This window comes from Siniperca chuatsi, linkage group LG15 (assembly GCF_020085105.1).
Source record: "Siniperca chuatsi isolate FFG_IHB_CAS linkage group LG15, ASM2008510v1, whole genome shotgun sequence".
NCBI lineage: Eukaryota > Metazoa > Chordata > Actinopteri > Centrarchiformes > Sinipercidae > Siniperca > Siniperca chuatsi.
The window spans coordinates 9,228,208-9,246,104 of record NC_058056.1 but is presented as its reverse complement, the minus strand read 5'-3'; the positions used below and the strand labels follow the sequence as shown (position 1 = coordinate 9,246,104).

General features: G+C 40.3%; 1 protein-coding gene across 3 annotated transcripts in view; it reads right to left on the bottom strand.

Moving 5' to 3' along the window:
- Nucleotides 1–16,655, bottom strand: part of lingo2b (leucine rich repeat and Ig domain containing 2b) — a 29,946-nt gene extending 13,291 nt beyond the window's left edge. Inside the window, exon 1 of one of the 3 annotated variants that reach the window (XM_044167115.1) lies at nucleotides 16,305–16,655. The gene's annotated coding sequence lies outside the window, so the exon portion shown is untranslated. Of the gene's footprint in view, nucleotides 1–8,182; nucleotides 8,207–16,304 lie in introns of those variants that run through there. The other 2 variants (XM_044167116.1, XM_044167119.1) reach the window with 2 other exon arrangements.
- Between the last annotated feature and the right edge of the window lie 1,242 nt (nucleotides 16,656–17,897).

Sequence of the window (17,897 nt, the reverse complement as noted above, 5' to 3'; positions counted from 1 at the left end):
ATATAGTATACATGTAAATAATATCGTACGTAAAAGTAAAAAAAAACAAAACATTTTGTTTCCATAAATTGCTATAAAAGCTGGATGTATCATATATGATACAAACAGAACATTTGTTATACAAATTCTAATTGCATAATTGTTCTTAAATTATGTCAAAAGGTTCAATACATTTTTTTTAAATAGAATTTTCTGATAATTATTTCATGTGTCAGGCTTTACAGGAACAGACAGAGTCAAGAGTGGCATTGATCTTCTCATCTAACTCTTGAAATAAAGAAAGTGAATAAGCTTATTTCTTGAAATGTCAAACTGCTCCTTTACTTTTGTGCTCTACAATCAAAGATCATTTTAAAACCTTTTTGTCGATTCTCTCAGGCTCATTCTCTCTCAGCTCCAGGCCTATCATTCAGTCAGAAAAGATGATTCATCTCTGTGAATGAGAGGCCCGCAGTTAACAATACTGTAGTTGCATCAGAGTGTTAATAATTAGGTGATTAACTCCCGCATTTTGAAAAGAAGTTTCCAATTCATTTGCAGATTCAAAACTCGTGCGTGGGGACATCTTACTTCTACTTTCCGCACATAACCCCTGGGTCACTGCATGTGTGATTTCCATCATTTCCTCTTTTAAAAACATAATTTCAACTGATAGTAAAGATTATATGTAGTTACGTTAGGTATCGGAAACCAAACCAAGATGCTTCTGACAGCTCTATAATTAATACTAGCTTTAAAAATCAGTCATTTCCTGTTAGCCGCTAAAGAATTTGTGAGAATAATATGCTCTCGTTCCCAATTTCTTTCTCTTAGAAATTAACCTCCTCTCATTCCCTGGAAAGTCTCCTCCACTTACAAACTGTCAGCATGGGACCTGATATTTCCTCTGTATTCAGCTCCACATTTCTAGGAAGTAATTTTGCCTGTTAGCAATTATTAATAACAAGAGTCTGATGAAAGCCTGAATGCTGGGTGGGTCTCTGGAGCAGCTAGTTTTTCAGACAGATGTCTGAACTCATGTGGACGTTTTGTGCCAAAGCTGCAACATGTTCTCACCGACTTTAAATCAGTTTGTATTTAGGCAGGGAGTGAGAGAAATAAGCTGCAGCAGCATCACTTGCATTTAAGGCTTCGCTCAGTAACAACATTTTTAAATAACAACCAACTACATTTTGTGAGTGAAAAACCTATTTCTACAAGTCTATTGGAGTTTAGTTTTTTTAATGAAAACTGAAGTAATCACATATTAATGATATTTGAAGTTATGCTTACTCAAACTCATATTCACTGAAAAAATAAAATCCAGGTTTAAGAAACAGTCATGATTTCTATTCGCCTGAGGAACAAAATATCTTTTCATTCTGTTGTCAGTCATCACTTGGCTCAGAATCTAAAGATATTTACTACAAAATACACAGAACAACAGTAAATATTGGCTGTGCTAAAGTCAGTGTGTTCGGGAGGCGTGAACTTTCTCCCAGACCCTCCTATTATTTTCCTAGAGAGCCGTTTAGTTAGCGTTGTCTGTTTTTACATCAGACCCTCAGCGAGGGATTAGGCAGTCCTCACTGGCACTGAATAACATGGGAGGATTAGCACTGTCGCCTGTCACCAAATCATTCTGATGGATTAGCAATCTCCACTGTCACTCCCGAGAATTCACTCCAGCTCCAAACAAATTCAAGTCGGTGTGATAGCCAAGGTGACATTGGAGTGAAAGGGAACGAGTCATTTTCCTCAACCCTTTCCGACAGTCTGGCACCACGCTCAGCATGGACAATGTTTGCATGACGGGCATTTAGTGGGAGTTCATCGACGGCACGAGCGCCAGCAGTCAGTGGGCTTACGTACTGTTAAATGAGTAAATCAGGTACAGATGGGTCACTTTTGTCAGGTGCACAAATGGATATATAAAAGTTCACATAAAAAAACAACAACAACAAAACAAAACAAACATTGTGTCTGTGTGGAAATCTAAGTTTAAAACAAAATGACCAAAATACTGTGACCTCGTGCGATTTTTCTACCAGCAACTTGAATGCAACTCTGGCACAAATGCTCCCTCTTCAGTGGAATTTCAACATTCTCTACGTCTGTATTTTCAGCAGCTCTACACACCAGATTACCAACTGGGCATATTTCTAAATATGTGTGAATCACATTGCCTCAAACCGAGTGACACACAGAAAAACTAAGGCCATTTAGTACTCCATCACAGAGGTGTTGGTTGGTTTCTTGTTCATTGTGTGCACTGTACTTGATTAGAATTTGGAGGTGACAGGTGACCCAGGGGGATTAATAGGAGCCTGACAAAAAATTAATCCCGCCGTGGCTCTACACAACACGTCACTCCCACAAGCTAGAGTCTGGTTTTCTAGACAATAAAAAAAGCCAAAATCAGTTTTATTATTTAAATATTTTGCAAGATGATGACTTCTAAGGTTCCCTCTTTACTTGATGCTATGTTTTCACAAAGGTTTGATATCTTTCAGAAAGCACACATTTTTGAATCATACTCTCATAGAGTTGCAAAGTGGGAGGAGCCGCTAGTTGCTATGTGTTTTTACTTATTTTGTATTCTCATTTAAAATTTTTCTTTAAACAATATCCTCAGTGTTACTGAATATAGAAACAAGACTCTCCCGGGTAATTTTATTGCCACCAGTTTTAATTATTTCATCTTCATTTCTGAGAGATCATGTTTAGTCGGTGCATGGTGGTGCGAATTGGAATGGGAGCCAATTCAAACGCTTTGAGTGATGTCTTCAGATTACTTGGTTTATCCAGATGACTGCTCAAAATCCAGAGGTACTGTAATGATGTAAAACAGAGAAAAGCAGCAAATGCTTGCATGTAAGACGTTGGAACCAGTGAATGTTTTGCATTTTTGCTTGATAAATTCGTTTTCTGTCACTCAACTAATCGATCAAGTGTTTGAGCACTATTTCAAATGCAAACGAATTTCTCGTAAGATCAGGTTCCTCAGTTGGATCTTTCCTAGAAATCACTTCTACCAGCGTTGTTGCAGTTTGTACTGGTCAGCAGTGATGATCAATAATTACTTAATTCCCCTAATGTATCTCTTCTTTGGGTGAAGCAGTTGCTGCAATAAAAGCACTGACTGCAGTACACTGTTTGTGGATTTCTAACTACAATTGTGACAGAAGCCCGAGGCTCACTGTGACTGAGACAGAAGCTCTTCTCCTGTGATTTGTTTACGCCACAATGCGGATCCACAGGCTTAATGTAACAGCATTAAATTAGAGTGTGTGAGCTTACTGGATGCTTTCACAGGATATTACCTGCCTTTTATACCTGCCGCATAATTGGCTGCCCACAAACATAACTGGAGACTGGCAAATGTGAACCCTACTGGGAATAGAGCGGGTTTGGACCAGTTAAATGTTCGCTAAATGCACTGAAATCCCAGGCTAACTCATATTCACATGCATGCATAAATATTCCAAAACATTATGCACAGTCTGATATCCATTTGAAAGCCTTGTGACTAAGCGAGTAGGAAAAATTCTACCACTGCTCAATGACTAGACTTCATACTGTCTCAGCTTGAAGGAAGTGTGGTTTGGATAGAGCTTCTATTATATGTTTAAACAGCGTTTCCCCTCATGTAGTCATCTAAACGACTGGTATCCCAAAAAGCAAATCTCCCGGGGAAGCTAGTTTAAAGACCATCCAGTTGAGAAAGCAGCACAGAAAATCATTTAGCTCAACTTCTTTTTTGGCAAAGTGAAGCCATGCATTTTTATCTTTCTGCAGACTCTGTCTATATGCAGTAGCTAAGCTGTCCCAACATTATGAATCTTACAAATTGAACCATTCAAGAACACCAAGCATATGCCAGAAAATCAATACAGTAAGACTGAGGACAAAGGGGCCTCTGTCGCAATGTCCGTGTCTTACACAGGATGGAGAACCACTGGTGGCACGCATCCATTAGCACCTCATCTATTTTCTATCAATGAAACACAGAGGAGCAGAGCAAATAGTGGCAGCTGCTCCGGCTACCAGAGACATTTCCAAGCAATGGATTCTACCCTTTTCTAGTATTATTTTAAATCTGGACCTTAATACATTTGTAATCCTGTTATTTCCTATGGCCCAATTCAGAAGATGATGTGTACTGTGCAGTGGAATTCTGGGTATACCTTTTCCTTACCTTTTTTTTGTCCTTTATATTAGTATTTTGGAAGATTGGGCCATGGACTTTTACTGCGTAAAAGTCCCCCCTTTGACTCCCTTTTGTTGCTGAGGGATGCATTAATAGAATCAGCCCGTTCTCATTCCCAGTCTGCATGTCTGTATTAGAAGCATAGGGGTGTCAGAAAGCCTTTATGAAATCATTTTACGTAACAGAGCGACAAAGAGCGAGAAAGTCCGCTTGAGGAGGAGGTGGGGTGGTTGGAAGGGCCAAACAAACCCAGGACAAACCCCGGACTTTCACCCAGGTTCACCCAGGTTACTATTTATTAGACGGAATTAGTTTGATTAGACGTTTATTAACTAGATAAAAATGGAAAATACACAGGACTCACAAAACATCGGAAAGAAGCCATGTCTTATTTTTACTTACAGAAAAATTATAGCAAGAATTTGGGTATCCAAAATACATTTTAAATCTAAAGATGAGGTTTGTTTTTGTTTTTTTATTCAGTCGCAAGCCATACATTTCAATGCTCATTTCTCTGAAATGCCAAACGAGCACTTTCTGTCACATCTCTATGACCCACCAACTGAATATTCTGATACATTTGTTTTTGTGCAGCACCCTTATGAGCACATAACTACAGTAGGGAGCACTTACATTTGAAAGCTGCACAGATAAACATTGATTGCCCCCATTTTCATGCTGGTTTGTGGTAAAAATACTTTACCAGGATTTTTGGACAACCATAAATCTAAGCAACGTTTTTGGGATGGAAAGCGTGTAAATAGCATATGAAGAGATATTGATTTTGGAGAGATGAGTGGCTTTACAAATTATTACCCAAATATGGCAAAGGCCAGTGATCGAGGTCCTGTCCATGTGGAAATGCTGAGTGCATATTGCACGTCTTGGCAACCTGACTGCACCCTGCCCGTTCCCTCTGCTTTAATGACCCATTAAAACTGATAAACTTCGGGAAACATTACAACCACTTAGTTTCTCACAGAAATAGTATTCTTACTTTTCAGAGCGATCAGCAACAAATTGCCTAATTAATGTCCTTCAAGCTTTTGTAGCTCAGCAAGCCATGTCTTAGTTGGTGTGTGGAAATCTAGTTAGTTAGTATGCAGATTTCTTCTTTTCCATTGGAAAAGTGCTCAGCCACAAACAGCAGCCTCAACAAACCACAATGCAATGCAGCTCCTAAATACAGAACATGATGCTGACTTTTTTATATGCAGGGATATTTTGCTGAATTCATGAAGTTGTTGGCATCAGCATTTACTAGCTGAAACTTTGAGTGCATTAATACATTCTGTAATCCACTCTATTTACTAATACACCATTGAAGGTTTTGGATTTTTAAGGTATAGCCCTTAAGATTTTTCATCAAATCAAACCAATTTTTGATACTGTTTATGGCTGGCATTTATTCTGCTATAGCCATTAAATGTATTTACACCCATTAGTTACCTCTCCATATAGTAGTTCGCATTGTCAGTGGCGGAGTCCGGCATTCCTGCGCTGCATCTCAATGGCATGCACATGCACAAGGGATTCACAGAAAATGCCACATACACGTACTGCACGAAATTCGAAAGTCAAGAGCCGTCGAATGAGCACATAGCAAGTAATTTGTGCACGTGAATATGTCACGCAATGATATATAATCTGGAAGAGCAGAACAGCTGGGCATTTTTAACAGGAAACATATTTGCGTCATTTCATACACATATTTTAGAAATAATACATAAAATTTTCATCATGGTTGACAAATGCCATTTGGCAGACAACTAGGGAAAAGGTAATAAACCCTGTGGAAGTCCTTTCACCCCCCCAGTGATTGATAAACGTATAATTTCGAACAGAACTTTGGAACTTATATTATTAAGATGACCAGAATGAGGAGTAAAAAGCAATAATAGTAACAAGCAAGAAGATTGTTGCAGCAAGCAATCTAACTCTTCAAAGTACCTGTATCTGTACCAGTGCTGAATTTTAGTGAACACACATAAAACCTGTAAATTATTCGTTAACACTCTGGTTTCACACCATATCTACGGCTGAAATTGAGAAAGTTATGCTGCACTGATTAAAATGTGTCAAACTACAAAAAAAAAAAAAACTGAACATAACGACATGGTTTTTTGCAATGTTTGCACGTTAGAGTGGAGAGTGAGGAGTGTGTTACCACAGTTTTCCACCTAAACTTAGCACGACTTTACACTTGACGTTAAGTGATGACACTGGATTTCACTTTTCCTCACTAAAACGAAGAGAAACAAAACGATTGCTGCACAGATCCTCGTGTCATTTTGCCTCAACATCTGAACTGTATTTGTTATCGATTTATTTCATTGCAGCCCAACGAGTATTTTAAGAACAAGTGTAAAGAGAGGTCAAGGTATTATTTTTACAGATTAGGAAAATGCAACACATTCAGGATGTTCTTTCGTCAAATTGTCACTGCCCTAACAGCAGCTCTCAATTTGCTTACGCACTCCAAAGTGTGACATTCAGATGGCTCCGAAATACAATAAAAACTGGCCAAAGACTTTGTGCTCTTATTGTGCAGACACTCAGACACTTTCATCTCTTCCAGTGTGTTTGCCAGCTGGATTGCAGAGTAAGAGTCTTGCAGCAATGCACTTATTTTGGCAAACAATCAAATTACTCAAAATTTGCAGAGCTTGCATTAATGCTGCACTCAGCAATATGTTTATGTATAAACTCAGCCATCTTATCTCAGTGTGGAGTTGCAACATGCCATTTGCAAAGCACAGATTCTTCGCTACAATTCTGCTGGTGAATGTTTACAGATGTCAAATTCCCCTCGAAATTGAACGTTTTATTTTTATATTGTTCATTTGATTTCTATTTTTTATTTCAGTTTTAAATAAGTTTCATTTTGGGTGTGATAAGAAATGTTTGGATTTGGTTTATTATTATTTAGGTTAGCATTCATCAATCATACAACTTTACAATCATTACTTCATGTTTGCAAAAGGTATTTTGCAGTTTAAATAATTAATGAATAATTAATGATGAAATGAATTCTCTATTCTCTCTCTCTCTATTCTCTCTGTCCAAAAAACAATTTTGCTGACTATATTTTTACATCACTTAGTAGTATTAGTAGTAGTATTTTAACACCCCCTGAAAATGTTGCTTTTGCTGACTTCCGGTGCTTTACCTTCTCTCCTTGCTGCAGTGATGTAGACGTGTGCTCCAGGGTGTGTCAGTACACCATGACATCACTGCTGGGTGTGGCCAGAGGTGAAACAGGCTCGAAACTTTCAATCAGAGAGGGCAGTGAAACACTTTTCCGCCTGGTGTTAAATTACTCTTTAATGCCCCCCCCAAAAAAAAAAAACTTGCCGTTTCTAACCATGGCTTGGTAATAGTTTCAGTTTTGAGATGTCACTGCAATACAATGGAGGTGAATGGAATTTGAATGAAATGACTTCTGCTGCTCCTTTGTCTCTGCCTGTCTTACACTATAAATCGATTTTCTGCATAGTCAGTCAGTGTTAACTTTTCTGCAACAAAAGTTCCAGAGTCACATTCCTCTCTGCATGGAACTGTGAAACACTATTACAGGTCACACTAACAGGGAGACACATTGGGAAACACTGTACAAAACAGTCCTCTCATGTGTGACTTTGTCTCAATGGAGAAAGTCATTGATGATCTACCTACCTAGAGTCCTTTGCACACGTGGCGCATGCTCATTTCAACAGTGAAGACACAGTCAGTCAGTCAGCACTAAAGATCATTTAGTGTATCTGAGCAGCAAATGGGGTATTCTGACCACTAACACAAATAACTTTAAGAAGAATTTTGTATACATTTCACAACACCTATTTGGAACCTCTATCTATGTATATAACAACCACCACTGTATAGTGTAAATACACCAAATAGATTGTAAACTAAAAAAAACTATTACCCAAATATATTTATTCAAATCAAAAACTAAACTAAAACTGAATGGAAAAAGTCCAAAATTATAATTACCCTGATTGAGACGCAGCTCTGCACACTACCTTCGGGTTCAGATGCTCAGCGTGGCAGCAGCACAGAAGGACGCAGCTATTGCAGGGCATGTGGCGCTGACGCCGTGGCTTTGGCCGCCAACCAGCCACATGGCCCCACGGCAAGGAGTGTGCTCTCCGACAGAGGATCAACCAGAGCGCTGGCGTCCACACAACAGGACAGCTGAGAGGCCACGGGCTCCACAACTGGAAACACACAGGCTTGGCGCTACACTGTCGGTTTAATGGCCTTTGTGTTCTTTAAAGTGCTTTATAATGATAAGGGGGTGAGTGCGGTGAGACTACAGCTCGCTGGGCCAATCGTATTGACAGGGTGGTTACTACAGTACAGCAGGTGTTCCCTGGGAGCTCTGCTCTGTTCCCTACCTGAACAAACAGCCTGTTTGTATCTGCACTCACTGTTTTTATTTGTGCTATTACTGAGCACTCCAGCAAAGCCATGCTGCATCCTGTCACAGAGGTGAATAAAGCCATTTTGACCATCTTCGATTGGAACAGTATTTGTGCAACAACAGGCAGTCTCGTTTCCTCTATCACATATGACAGGCAACCAGTGGTTGTTTTTATTACCGCGCATATGATGTCAGGAAATCAGTATGATTTGTGTTTGTCTATCCTAACCTGGTGTCATTTATTACTCTCTGGTTGGGCCTGGAAGCCTTATATATATATATATATATTTATACTGGAGTTTTATTTTGCTAGTGATAAATATTTGATGTTGCATGATAATAACCACGTTGCAGATGTTGCCTTATCTTTACTTCGCAGGGCAATGGAAAAGTAAATAGCTTGTGGTGTTTAATTTATCTTCATTGCTGCTGCAAACACATCAGAATCCAACAGACCAAATACACGATGGAGAAAAACATGAAGGCAAAAACAATCAATATTAGCCTTGCAGTTATTGCACACTCAGGGTTGCGCTGGAAAAAGGTAAGATTCAGAATTTAGGGCAGTAAAAGATCTAATTTGTTTTTACATTACACTTTCAAGTCAAAGCATCTCATTCCCACTCCCACTCACCTACCACCACTCTCACTTTCATTTTCTGTATCAGGTGTACTTGATTTTACACTGTGCCGTTCGTGCACTTTAAACGACATTCCAAAATGCCTCCCTGTTGACTTTTGGCATCATTTCCGCTGTTATCCAATTCAGTAAGGTCTTTATAACCTTTCCTTGCTCATTTCTGTCTCCGTTTGTTTTAGTTTCATAAACCCCTCTGGGCTTTCATTTCTATCACCTGCACAATGTGTAATCTATTTCCCTCTTATTTGTTTGTATCATTTTTACTGTATATGTGACTAAAGTAAATTTGCAGTAGCAGAGATGGAGGGAGGCAGCGGGAGAGAGGTTGGGGGAGCTAATGATAGAATATGGGCCAGATGCAGGCAGGGCGGGCGGGCCGGCAGGTACTCTGACATTCTGACATCAAATCTGGCTCTTGGCTTATGTCACATTTAATTCCTTGCCTCTCCTGTCTGTTTACACAATAGTGCTAAACCCAGTGAAACACAAATAACATGGAGAATTTGTTTTTTCTGCCATTATAAAAAGTTTGACTTGACTTTTTTTGTCTGCAACTCTTAACCAGGGTTCTTTCTGATACTTACGACCGCTGCGATGACCCTATTGAAATACAAGGAATTATTATTCTTACCCGTTCCAAATGAATCGCATTTTTGAGGGACTAAATGTGCTCGAAAACTCACAAAACTTTGCACACTTGTCAGAAGTGGTAAAAATGTACATATTTTGTGGGTCTTACGTATGGACGTGGCAAAATGGCTCCATAGCGACCACTACAAAAAAGCAGCCCCCGGCCTACGTTTCACCTATGTATATGAAATTTGAAAGGTACCTGTATCACCCCAAGACATGTAAAAAAGCCTCTTAGAGCCATACCTTAAACCCAACAGGAAGCCAGCCATTTTAAATTGAATGTGCACTTTTCAGCCATTTTTTGCCATTTACAGGCTCCGGACTCTAACAAACTCCTCCTAGAGAATTAATCGGATCGACTTCAAATTTTCGCAGTGCAATCTAAAGACCTTAGCGATTAAAAGTTGTGCTAAGTGTTTTGCTTGAAAGTCATGTCCGTGGCGTGCCGTCGAATTTTGATGTTTCGCGAAGAAACAGGAAGTTGCTGTAACTTCAGTGTACATGGTCAAATCTGCTCGGTCAGGGGCGAGGGCCCGTTCATCGCTGCTTGCAGCTTTAATTTCAAACGTAATTTTTCAGTGCTACCTCAGAGACGGATGTCTCAAAAGAGAGAGTGCTAGAAATATGTTGTGGGGTTTTCTTTGTCCATGTAATTTGGTTGAATTGACTTTTGAACTACCTATATAAGCAGCTAGCAAGTTTCATGAATTAGCTAACATTACACAACCAAGGGGCCGTCACAAAGTCAGTGCTAATGTAGCTTTCTGGCTAATGCTAAATTTACTGATAAAGCTGAGATATTGGATAATGTCAGAATGATAGTGGTCTAGCAAAAACAAGGCTTTTTTAGGTTGTGAAAAGGTTATTTAGCCACCCAGGTGAAACATACTGCATGCTAAAACTCCTCGGTAGCTAACACTGGCTGACGTATAAACGTATAAAAAGCTCCGAAAATGAAAATTCAAAGGGGAGAAAATATCTTCCTTAAACTAAACTACTGTGTTAATGAATGTACTGCTTAAGAAAGGGCACCCAGCACAGTCTCTTAATACTCTAGATGTAGGCTTCTGAGGATCAACTAATGTCAACCTTCTCCTGGGTATGTGATAACGCCAGAGGAAAGGAAGCCCACACTAACCCTAGAACACCATTGTGCTGAAAGCCTTTTTTCTCATTTTACTGGCGTCTCTTACTGGAGTGTGTCCTCCAGAGACCTGCCTGTTGCTTCGCTTTCTCATTTCTCAATGGGAAGGATGTGTGCTATTATGTGCTCTTGACATTACTGAGAGCTGAGCATCTTTATAGCAGCAAGAGTGACAGGCACTTATAAACATTTTGACTTTCAGCACCTCAAAGGTGTTTTCAGTCAGAGCAACCAGGAGCTGTTTCCACTAGTATGTGCTGTGCTACAAGACAAAATATAGATGCACAGGGTCTACACTGACTTACATCAAGGCAACAAATAACCTTATTAGGTATTAATGCAGTGTGTAACTGCAGCGGGTCAATTCTGTACAGAGCAGTATGGGCACTGCTACTTACAGACACCACATGTGGCATTTTAAGGGGAATAAATTGATGAATAAGGGGGAAATGTATGAGAGAAGCGGTAACATTAAATCAAATCTCTAAATCACAGTCATCACAATTTATTTGATAAAAGTACCTTTTAAAATGCTACGCACACTGACTGTGGGGCGTTTTAAAAAAAGAAGTGATGTAGCTCTTCCACTATTAGCAAAATAGCATCACGTCTGTAGCTACATCTGTACTCCAACCCTGATCTGGATTCACGTTCAGCTGTGTTCCTGCGTGTGTGTCTGTGTAAGTCTAATGTGTATTTACAGTAGGTTGACACCAATAGAGAGTATTGATTTTCTGATAAATGGCCCCGATACTACAGGCTTCCATTAAGAATCAGTTTCTTACTGTTGTCCACAGTAATGGATATGATGGAGCTTGATTGATCACGTTTATTTTAAAAGTGATCAATACTATGATGGCTGTCTGTGGGAGGTCTGTAACCTCAATTGATTTTACTGTAACATTTTAGCTGGATTACATAACCATGGAGACGGTATTATTGTTATGATTATTATTATGATCTTTATTATTATGAGTATAATTATGGCGATGGGTATGCCTATTATTATGATTATTGTTATGGTTATGATTATTTTAAAGGTTTCGCCAATGTTGCTGTTTTAGAGTTGTTTTCCACGCTGCTATTTGTTTTATTCCTTTCTTTGTTCTAGGAAATTCACATGAATCTCATTTCCAACAATGTCCTCCTTCACATTCACACATGAATTTTTGATAGCGAATATCTGCAGAAAATAATCGCTGTTGGCAGCTTTGAGACGACTTCGGCTCCGCCATTGAAAAAACCCATGTGGGTCGATCCCTTGTGTGTATTTATGTGCGAGAGAAAGAGCAAGAGAGCGTGTGCAGGAGGAGGTGCAACTTACCTGAGCAAAAAATAGGCTCTTTGAGTGTTGGAGCATTATTCTGCTCTTGTGAATTTCCCACGCACCACTGTTACATTTTAATCATGCATCGGAGACCTTGGGTTTGTTGAAACTGACGCCTACAGAAACCTGCATCTGCAATGCTAATCACACTCCAGCAAAGGGCCCCACAGACTAGCCTTGTCTTCCCTGTCAAACTAAAAATTCGTCTCCAATAACAACCGAGGACTCAATAACTCGCTGCATCGCTAATGTGTTGCGGGGCTGCATCTGGAGAGAGCCTTCACTGTCCTGTTACTTCGGCCAAATCTGTAATCTGGACATCTCTGAATCTCTTTATCTGCCACACCTCCTTTATGTAACAGTTAAGTTTTTTTTTTTCTCATGGAGAGCTGTCTTTTGGCTTTATAGCCATTTTGGCAGAGCAGCTGAGACGCACCCTGTTTTTGTGACTACTTTGAGAGGAGAGCTCTTAACGTCACCTAAAAAGCAGTTCCAGTTAAGGAGTGGTTTCATTCCTGCAATTTGAAGCACTTTATCGCGTCTTTGTAATTCAGCATTTGTAGAACTTTCCTCTCGTCTCCGCTTGTGGCAGCCACTTCTTATTTCTTTTGCTTAACAAACCCATGAGCTACATAAAAGTCCTCCTCCATACTGCACCTTGCAGGTTTTCTTAAGAGTAGAGACCTATTCATCCTGGATAACTTTTATTTTTACTATGATACTTAGAAGATGTCATATTTCTATTTTTTGAAATAGTATATTAGCCTCTAACATGTCCTGGTGCTGGTGGGCAGCTCCAACATCTGGGACATGAGAGGTGGCTTTTATTCATTAGTCGCGCTGTAGAAAAATGAAACTCAGAAGATAATTATTAAACAATTTAAGTTGTGTGTGTGAATTAGCCAAGTCCTTGCATTAATAATGGGGCTGTTCAGCAGCCAGCTGTTGTTTTATTATCGTCAAAATAGTTGATTGCAGAACAATGACTTAAATGCATGCACTTATATAATCATTTAAGCCTAAGAATAGGGTTGTCAAAGACCCCAAAATATATGAAAATAAATAAACAATACACACAGCTCTAATTTGTCTGAATACAAATAGGTTTACTCTCTAATTTAGCTAATTTATATCTTACTTCAGCAAACACAATACAACAGGAACTGGCTGACTGACACCTGATCATTAACTAGTGCTAAAATGATCTTGCAGTGGACTTCTACTTTGTAGGCCTCAGCAATTTGTCACCTTGTATTTTCAGCCTTCCAAACCTCCATTATGTCAACTTATCCAGCATTCACACATATGAGAAAGACAGCAGATACACGCTCCCGAGCTGATACCATCTGAATCAAATTTCAGGTGGTAAAAAAATCTTCTCATACATAAAATTCAGGAGACAACGTTTGAAAAATGTAAGTTATTAACTACTGTAATTCACTTTAAGACATAATATGATTAACTTTTGAAGAAGTCAAGAGAATATACATCTTTATTGAAAAATGTGGAGCTTTCTTAACTTGAAAAGGCCAGTGTTTGTGATGAACCCTTATTTCTAATGTGACCACCGACAAAATACCTGCAGTCTGGTGAGGGGAGTCACTTATTCATGTCAAATATCTTTTGGCAGGGGCGCCCTGGAGGCCGACGTGGAGGTGTTGCCACCACGGCCCTGGCTCGAGTCCGGTTGGGGACCTTTGATGCGTGTTGTTCCCCATCTATCGCCCCTCATTTTCTGTCATATCTTTATCATCAACCCACTAATAAAAAAGACATAAAACTCTCCAATAATAAAAAAAATCTTTAGGTCACACTTGTTACTGCAACATGTGGCGCTTGACCTTTTCCAATAACGAAAAATATTAAGAATATATTTTACAACCTCCAATCAAGAGCTTTTGTGTTGTGCCTAAATTCTTACCTTCGGCTTAAGTTGGATGTTACAGAAATTTTAAAACCAAACACTGCCATTGCCTTTTCACATTATTGGCACCGTGTGAAGGAAATAAAAGTGCCAAGAAGCAACTGGTGTGCAGCTACATGGGTGGGATGTCAACTCATTAATTTGCTCATCAAAAGGAGTGATGAATGCAGGTTGAACTTGACCAGCGAGGCTGTGGAGGTCAAGATTTTGGTCATGGTTACTATGACTAACTAAAGACACATCAAGGAAGTGCTAAAAAAAAAAAAAAAAAAAAAAAAAAAAAACGAAGAAAGAGCGAACAAAGGCACCAGAAAATGTCCTCAAACGAGTTCAAGCACCTGAACACATCCATGCAGCTGATAATAACCGTGAAACCCTCCCATATGACACAAGCACAGCCACGCCAAGCCCTGCGAGTTACTTCCAAACGAACAGAGGAGGTGGTGTGAGGAAAAAGAAAGGAAGCCTGCGAGGAGAACACAGCGTGAGAAAGGAGGGAAACAAACAACGGGAGGGTGGAGGAGACAATCCCACCTTCCCCTCTTCCCTCCATTATCTCCTTCTTCCCATCCCCCTCTCACCCTTAACGAGGGATAGTTTCTCCTCGCCTCTCATCTCTCGCCTCCCCTCCGTTCCTCACCGTCTCCAGGGACCAAACACACCCCTGACAGGTTGCCATGGAAACGCCTCACACACACTCTGTCTCCCTCTATCTTGCAGCGGTAACGCCTGTATCCTCTCTCTCCTCCATTAGCATCTCTCTTGCTTGGAGACAGCAGGGCCGGCAGCTGACGTACGGCAAAGTCCCTTTGCCTGAATTCATTCGCCACAAGAAAAACTTAGAAAAACCTACTTTTATATTCTGGATATATGGGCCCAAGATGTAAGAATTTGGTCGGTGTGATAAATTATTTGACACAGCTCACCAAACTGTTGTTCCTGAACGCTCCTTTTTATTTTTAGATATGGATAACAAGTGCATTTCTGGCAATTTCCCCTGATCTTTGCTCCCCATGATAAAGATAAGAACAAGCAGATTCAATTTGCACACAATTACTGTGGCCATGCCATACTCAATTAATGCCCACGGAAGTCAGACGAGAGACAGTAGCTGAGTCCCTTGGCTGGAGCATAACTCATTTATAATTCAGTCCTATTTCTCATACTTAAGCTCAGGATAGCAGTGTGGAAAGTGAGGGTTTTTTGCACGCACTCATCCACATAAAGGATATATCTACACTATACCCCCCCCCCCCAGGCTTTTAGAGATCCTGGTCCACTCTGGGGGTGCTACAAAAAACGGACTGTGTTCCTCTGCTGCAGGGCCACTTTGACTCACAGCAGAGCACCAGCCGCCAACTTCATACAGTGCCTGTGTCATCCCCGCTGTGCAGCTTTATCCACCTTGTGAAGAAGTGTGTTGGTGTCATCATGTCATCCAGTGCACAGATGCAATCTCTACGCTGCATCTATCTTCAGTGGAAAAAATAAAAAACTACAGTCACATCCACAGGCGTCACCAAACCATTCACCCAGGCCAAATCTGACACTTTTTTATTTTAACATCACTTAATTGATTCTCCTTTTCATCCCACAATGCTGGGTGTGTGTGTGTGTGTGTGTGTGGGGGGTGTCGTCATCCAAACAAATTCACACAGTGGATGCACCACATTTTCTTTCCCTCAACACCTACATCACTCCCAAACTGAGGCAGAGCTTTTTATCTCCATTCATCACCACAGACGTCATGGGGACCTCATCAGTTCTCTTATTTATTTTTTTATTTATTTATTGAATTACTTTCATCCTCCCCAAATCCTCACACCTCGTGCCCAGATAGGGACTACGCCTATAGTCTGATGAAACCAAGTGTCAATATCTTTTTCCTGCGAGTTAACAGTCAGTTAATATTGAGTCGTGAAAGAAAAGAATTGCTTTCATCTCGGCAACAGATTGAAACCACTGGAGCTCCAAACTGGAGTGTTAAAGCTGTTCAATGTTCAATAAAGTGGCACGAGTCTTACCTTTTACCTGCTCCTCCACATGCCAAAATCCACCTTCACGTTTTACATCACTGAGTGGGGAGTCCGAGGCACACACTCTGACTGACACACACACACACACCTGCGCAGGCTGTGAATGCAATCCTCTCACTGAGTTGGTCTCCTTCCACTCTGTCTTCCATGGGAAACTACCTTCATAAAAAAAACACCCCGTTTTGTCTTTGTTAAATATTTTTTTTAAATCTGGGTTTCTCTCCGGTAACCAGGTAGCTCATCCTTCCTCACGGCGGCTCCCCGTTTAACTCGGCATCGGCACCGCGCTGGACGACGGCGGGTGGAGAGAGGTAGAGAGACGGGGAGAGAAAGAGAGAGAGAGAGATGCGTCAAGTCAGCAGCTGCAGCGAAGCTGAGGTGCTTTAGCCTTCAGAGTAAAAGCCTGAAATAAAATGTAAACTAAGCCCCCCTAACGCACGTAAAAACATGAAATAATACAATGTGGCTGACGGTGGCTCACTTGTATGCGCTGCAAATGTTAACATAGAGGATCACAGGAAAAAACCTGCTGGACACTGGCTATCCAGTGACCTTATTCGTGCAGCTGTTCCATGCAGTAAGGAAATGAATGAATAAACTGGAAGAAATGAATTCAGCTGTTAAATACATTGAGAAAATGAAAGATGCATACAATGCACAGACAAATATTTCATAAATTATTCCAAGCCAGCACATATCATTGTCCCGTTGGCATAAGGAACAAATGCTTATACAGTGGTGTGAAAAAGTGTTTGCCCCCTTCCTGATTTCTTGTTTTTTTTTGCATGTTTGTCACACTTAAATGTTTCAGATCATCAAACAAATTTAAATATTAGTCAAAGATAACACAAGTAAACACAAAATGCAGTTTTTAAATGAAGGCTGTTATTATTAAGGGAAAACAAAATCCAAACCTACATGTCCCTGTGTGAAAAAGTGATTGCCCACTAAACCTAATAACTGGTTGGGCCACCCTTAGCAGCAACAACTGCAATCAAGCGTTTGCGATAACTTGCAATGAGTCTTTTACAGCGCTGTGGAGGGATTTTGGCCCACTCATCTTTGCAGAATTGTTGTAATTCAGCCACATTGGAGGGTTTTCGAGCATGAACTGCCTTTTTAAGGTCATGCCACAGCATCTCAATAGGATTCAGGTCAGGACTTTGACTAGGCCACTCCAAAGTCTTCATTTTGTTCTTCTTTCAGAGGTGGACTTGCTGGTGTGTTTTGGGTCATTGTCCTGCTGCAGAACCCAAGTTCGCTTCAGCTTGAGGTCACGAACAGATGGCCGGACATTCTCCTTCAGGAGTTTTTGATAGACAGCAGAATTCATGGTTCCATTTATCACAGCAAGTCTTCCAGGTCCCGAAACAACAAAACAGCCCCAGACCATCACACTACCACCACCATATTTTACTGTTGGTATGATGTTCTTTTTCTGAAATACGGTGTTACTGTTACACCAGATGTAATGGGACACACACCTTCCAAAAAGTTCAACTTTTGTCTCGTTAGTCCACAGAGTATTTCCCCAAAAGTCTTGGGGATCATCACGACCTTTGGGAAAATACTCTGTGGACA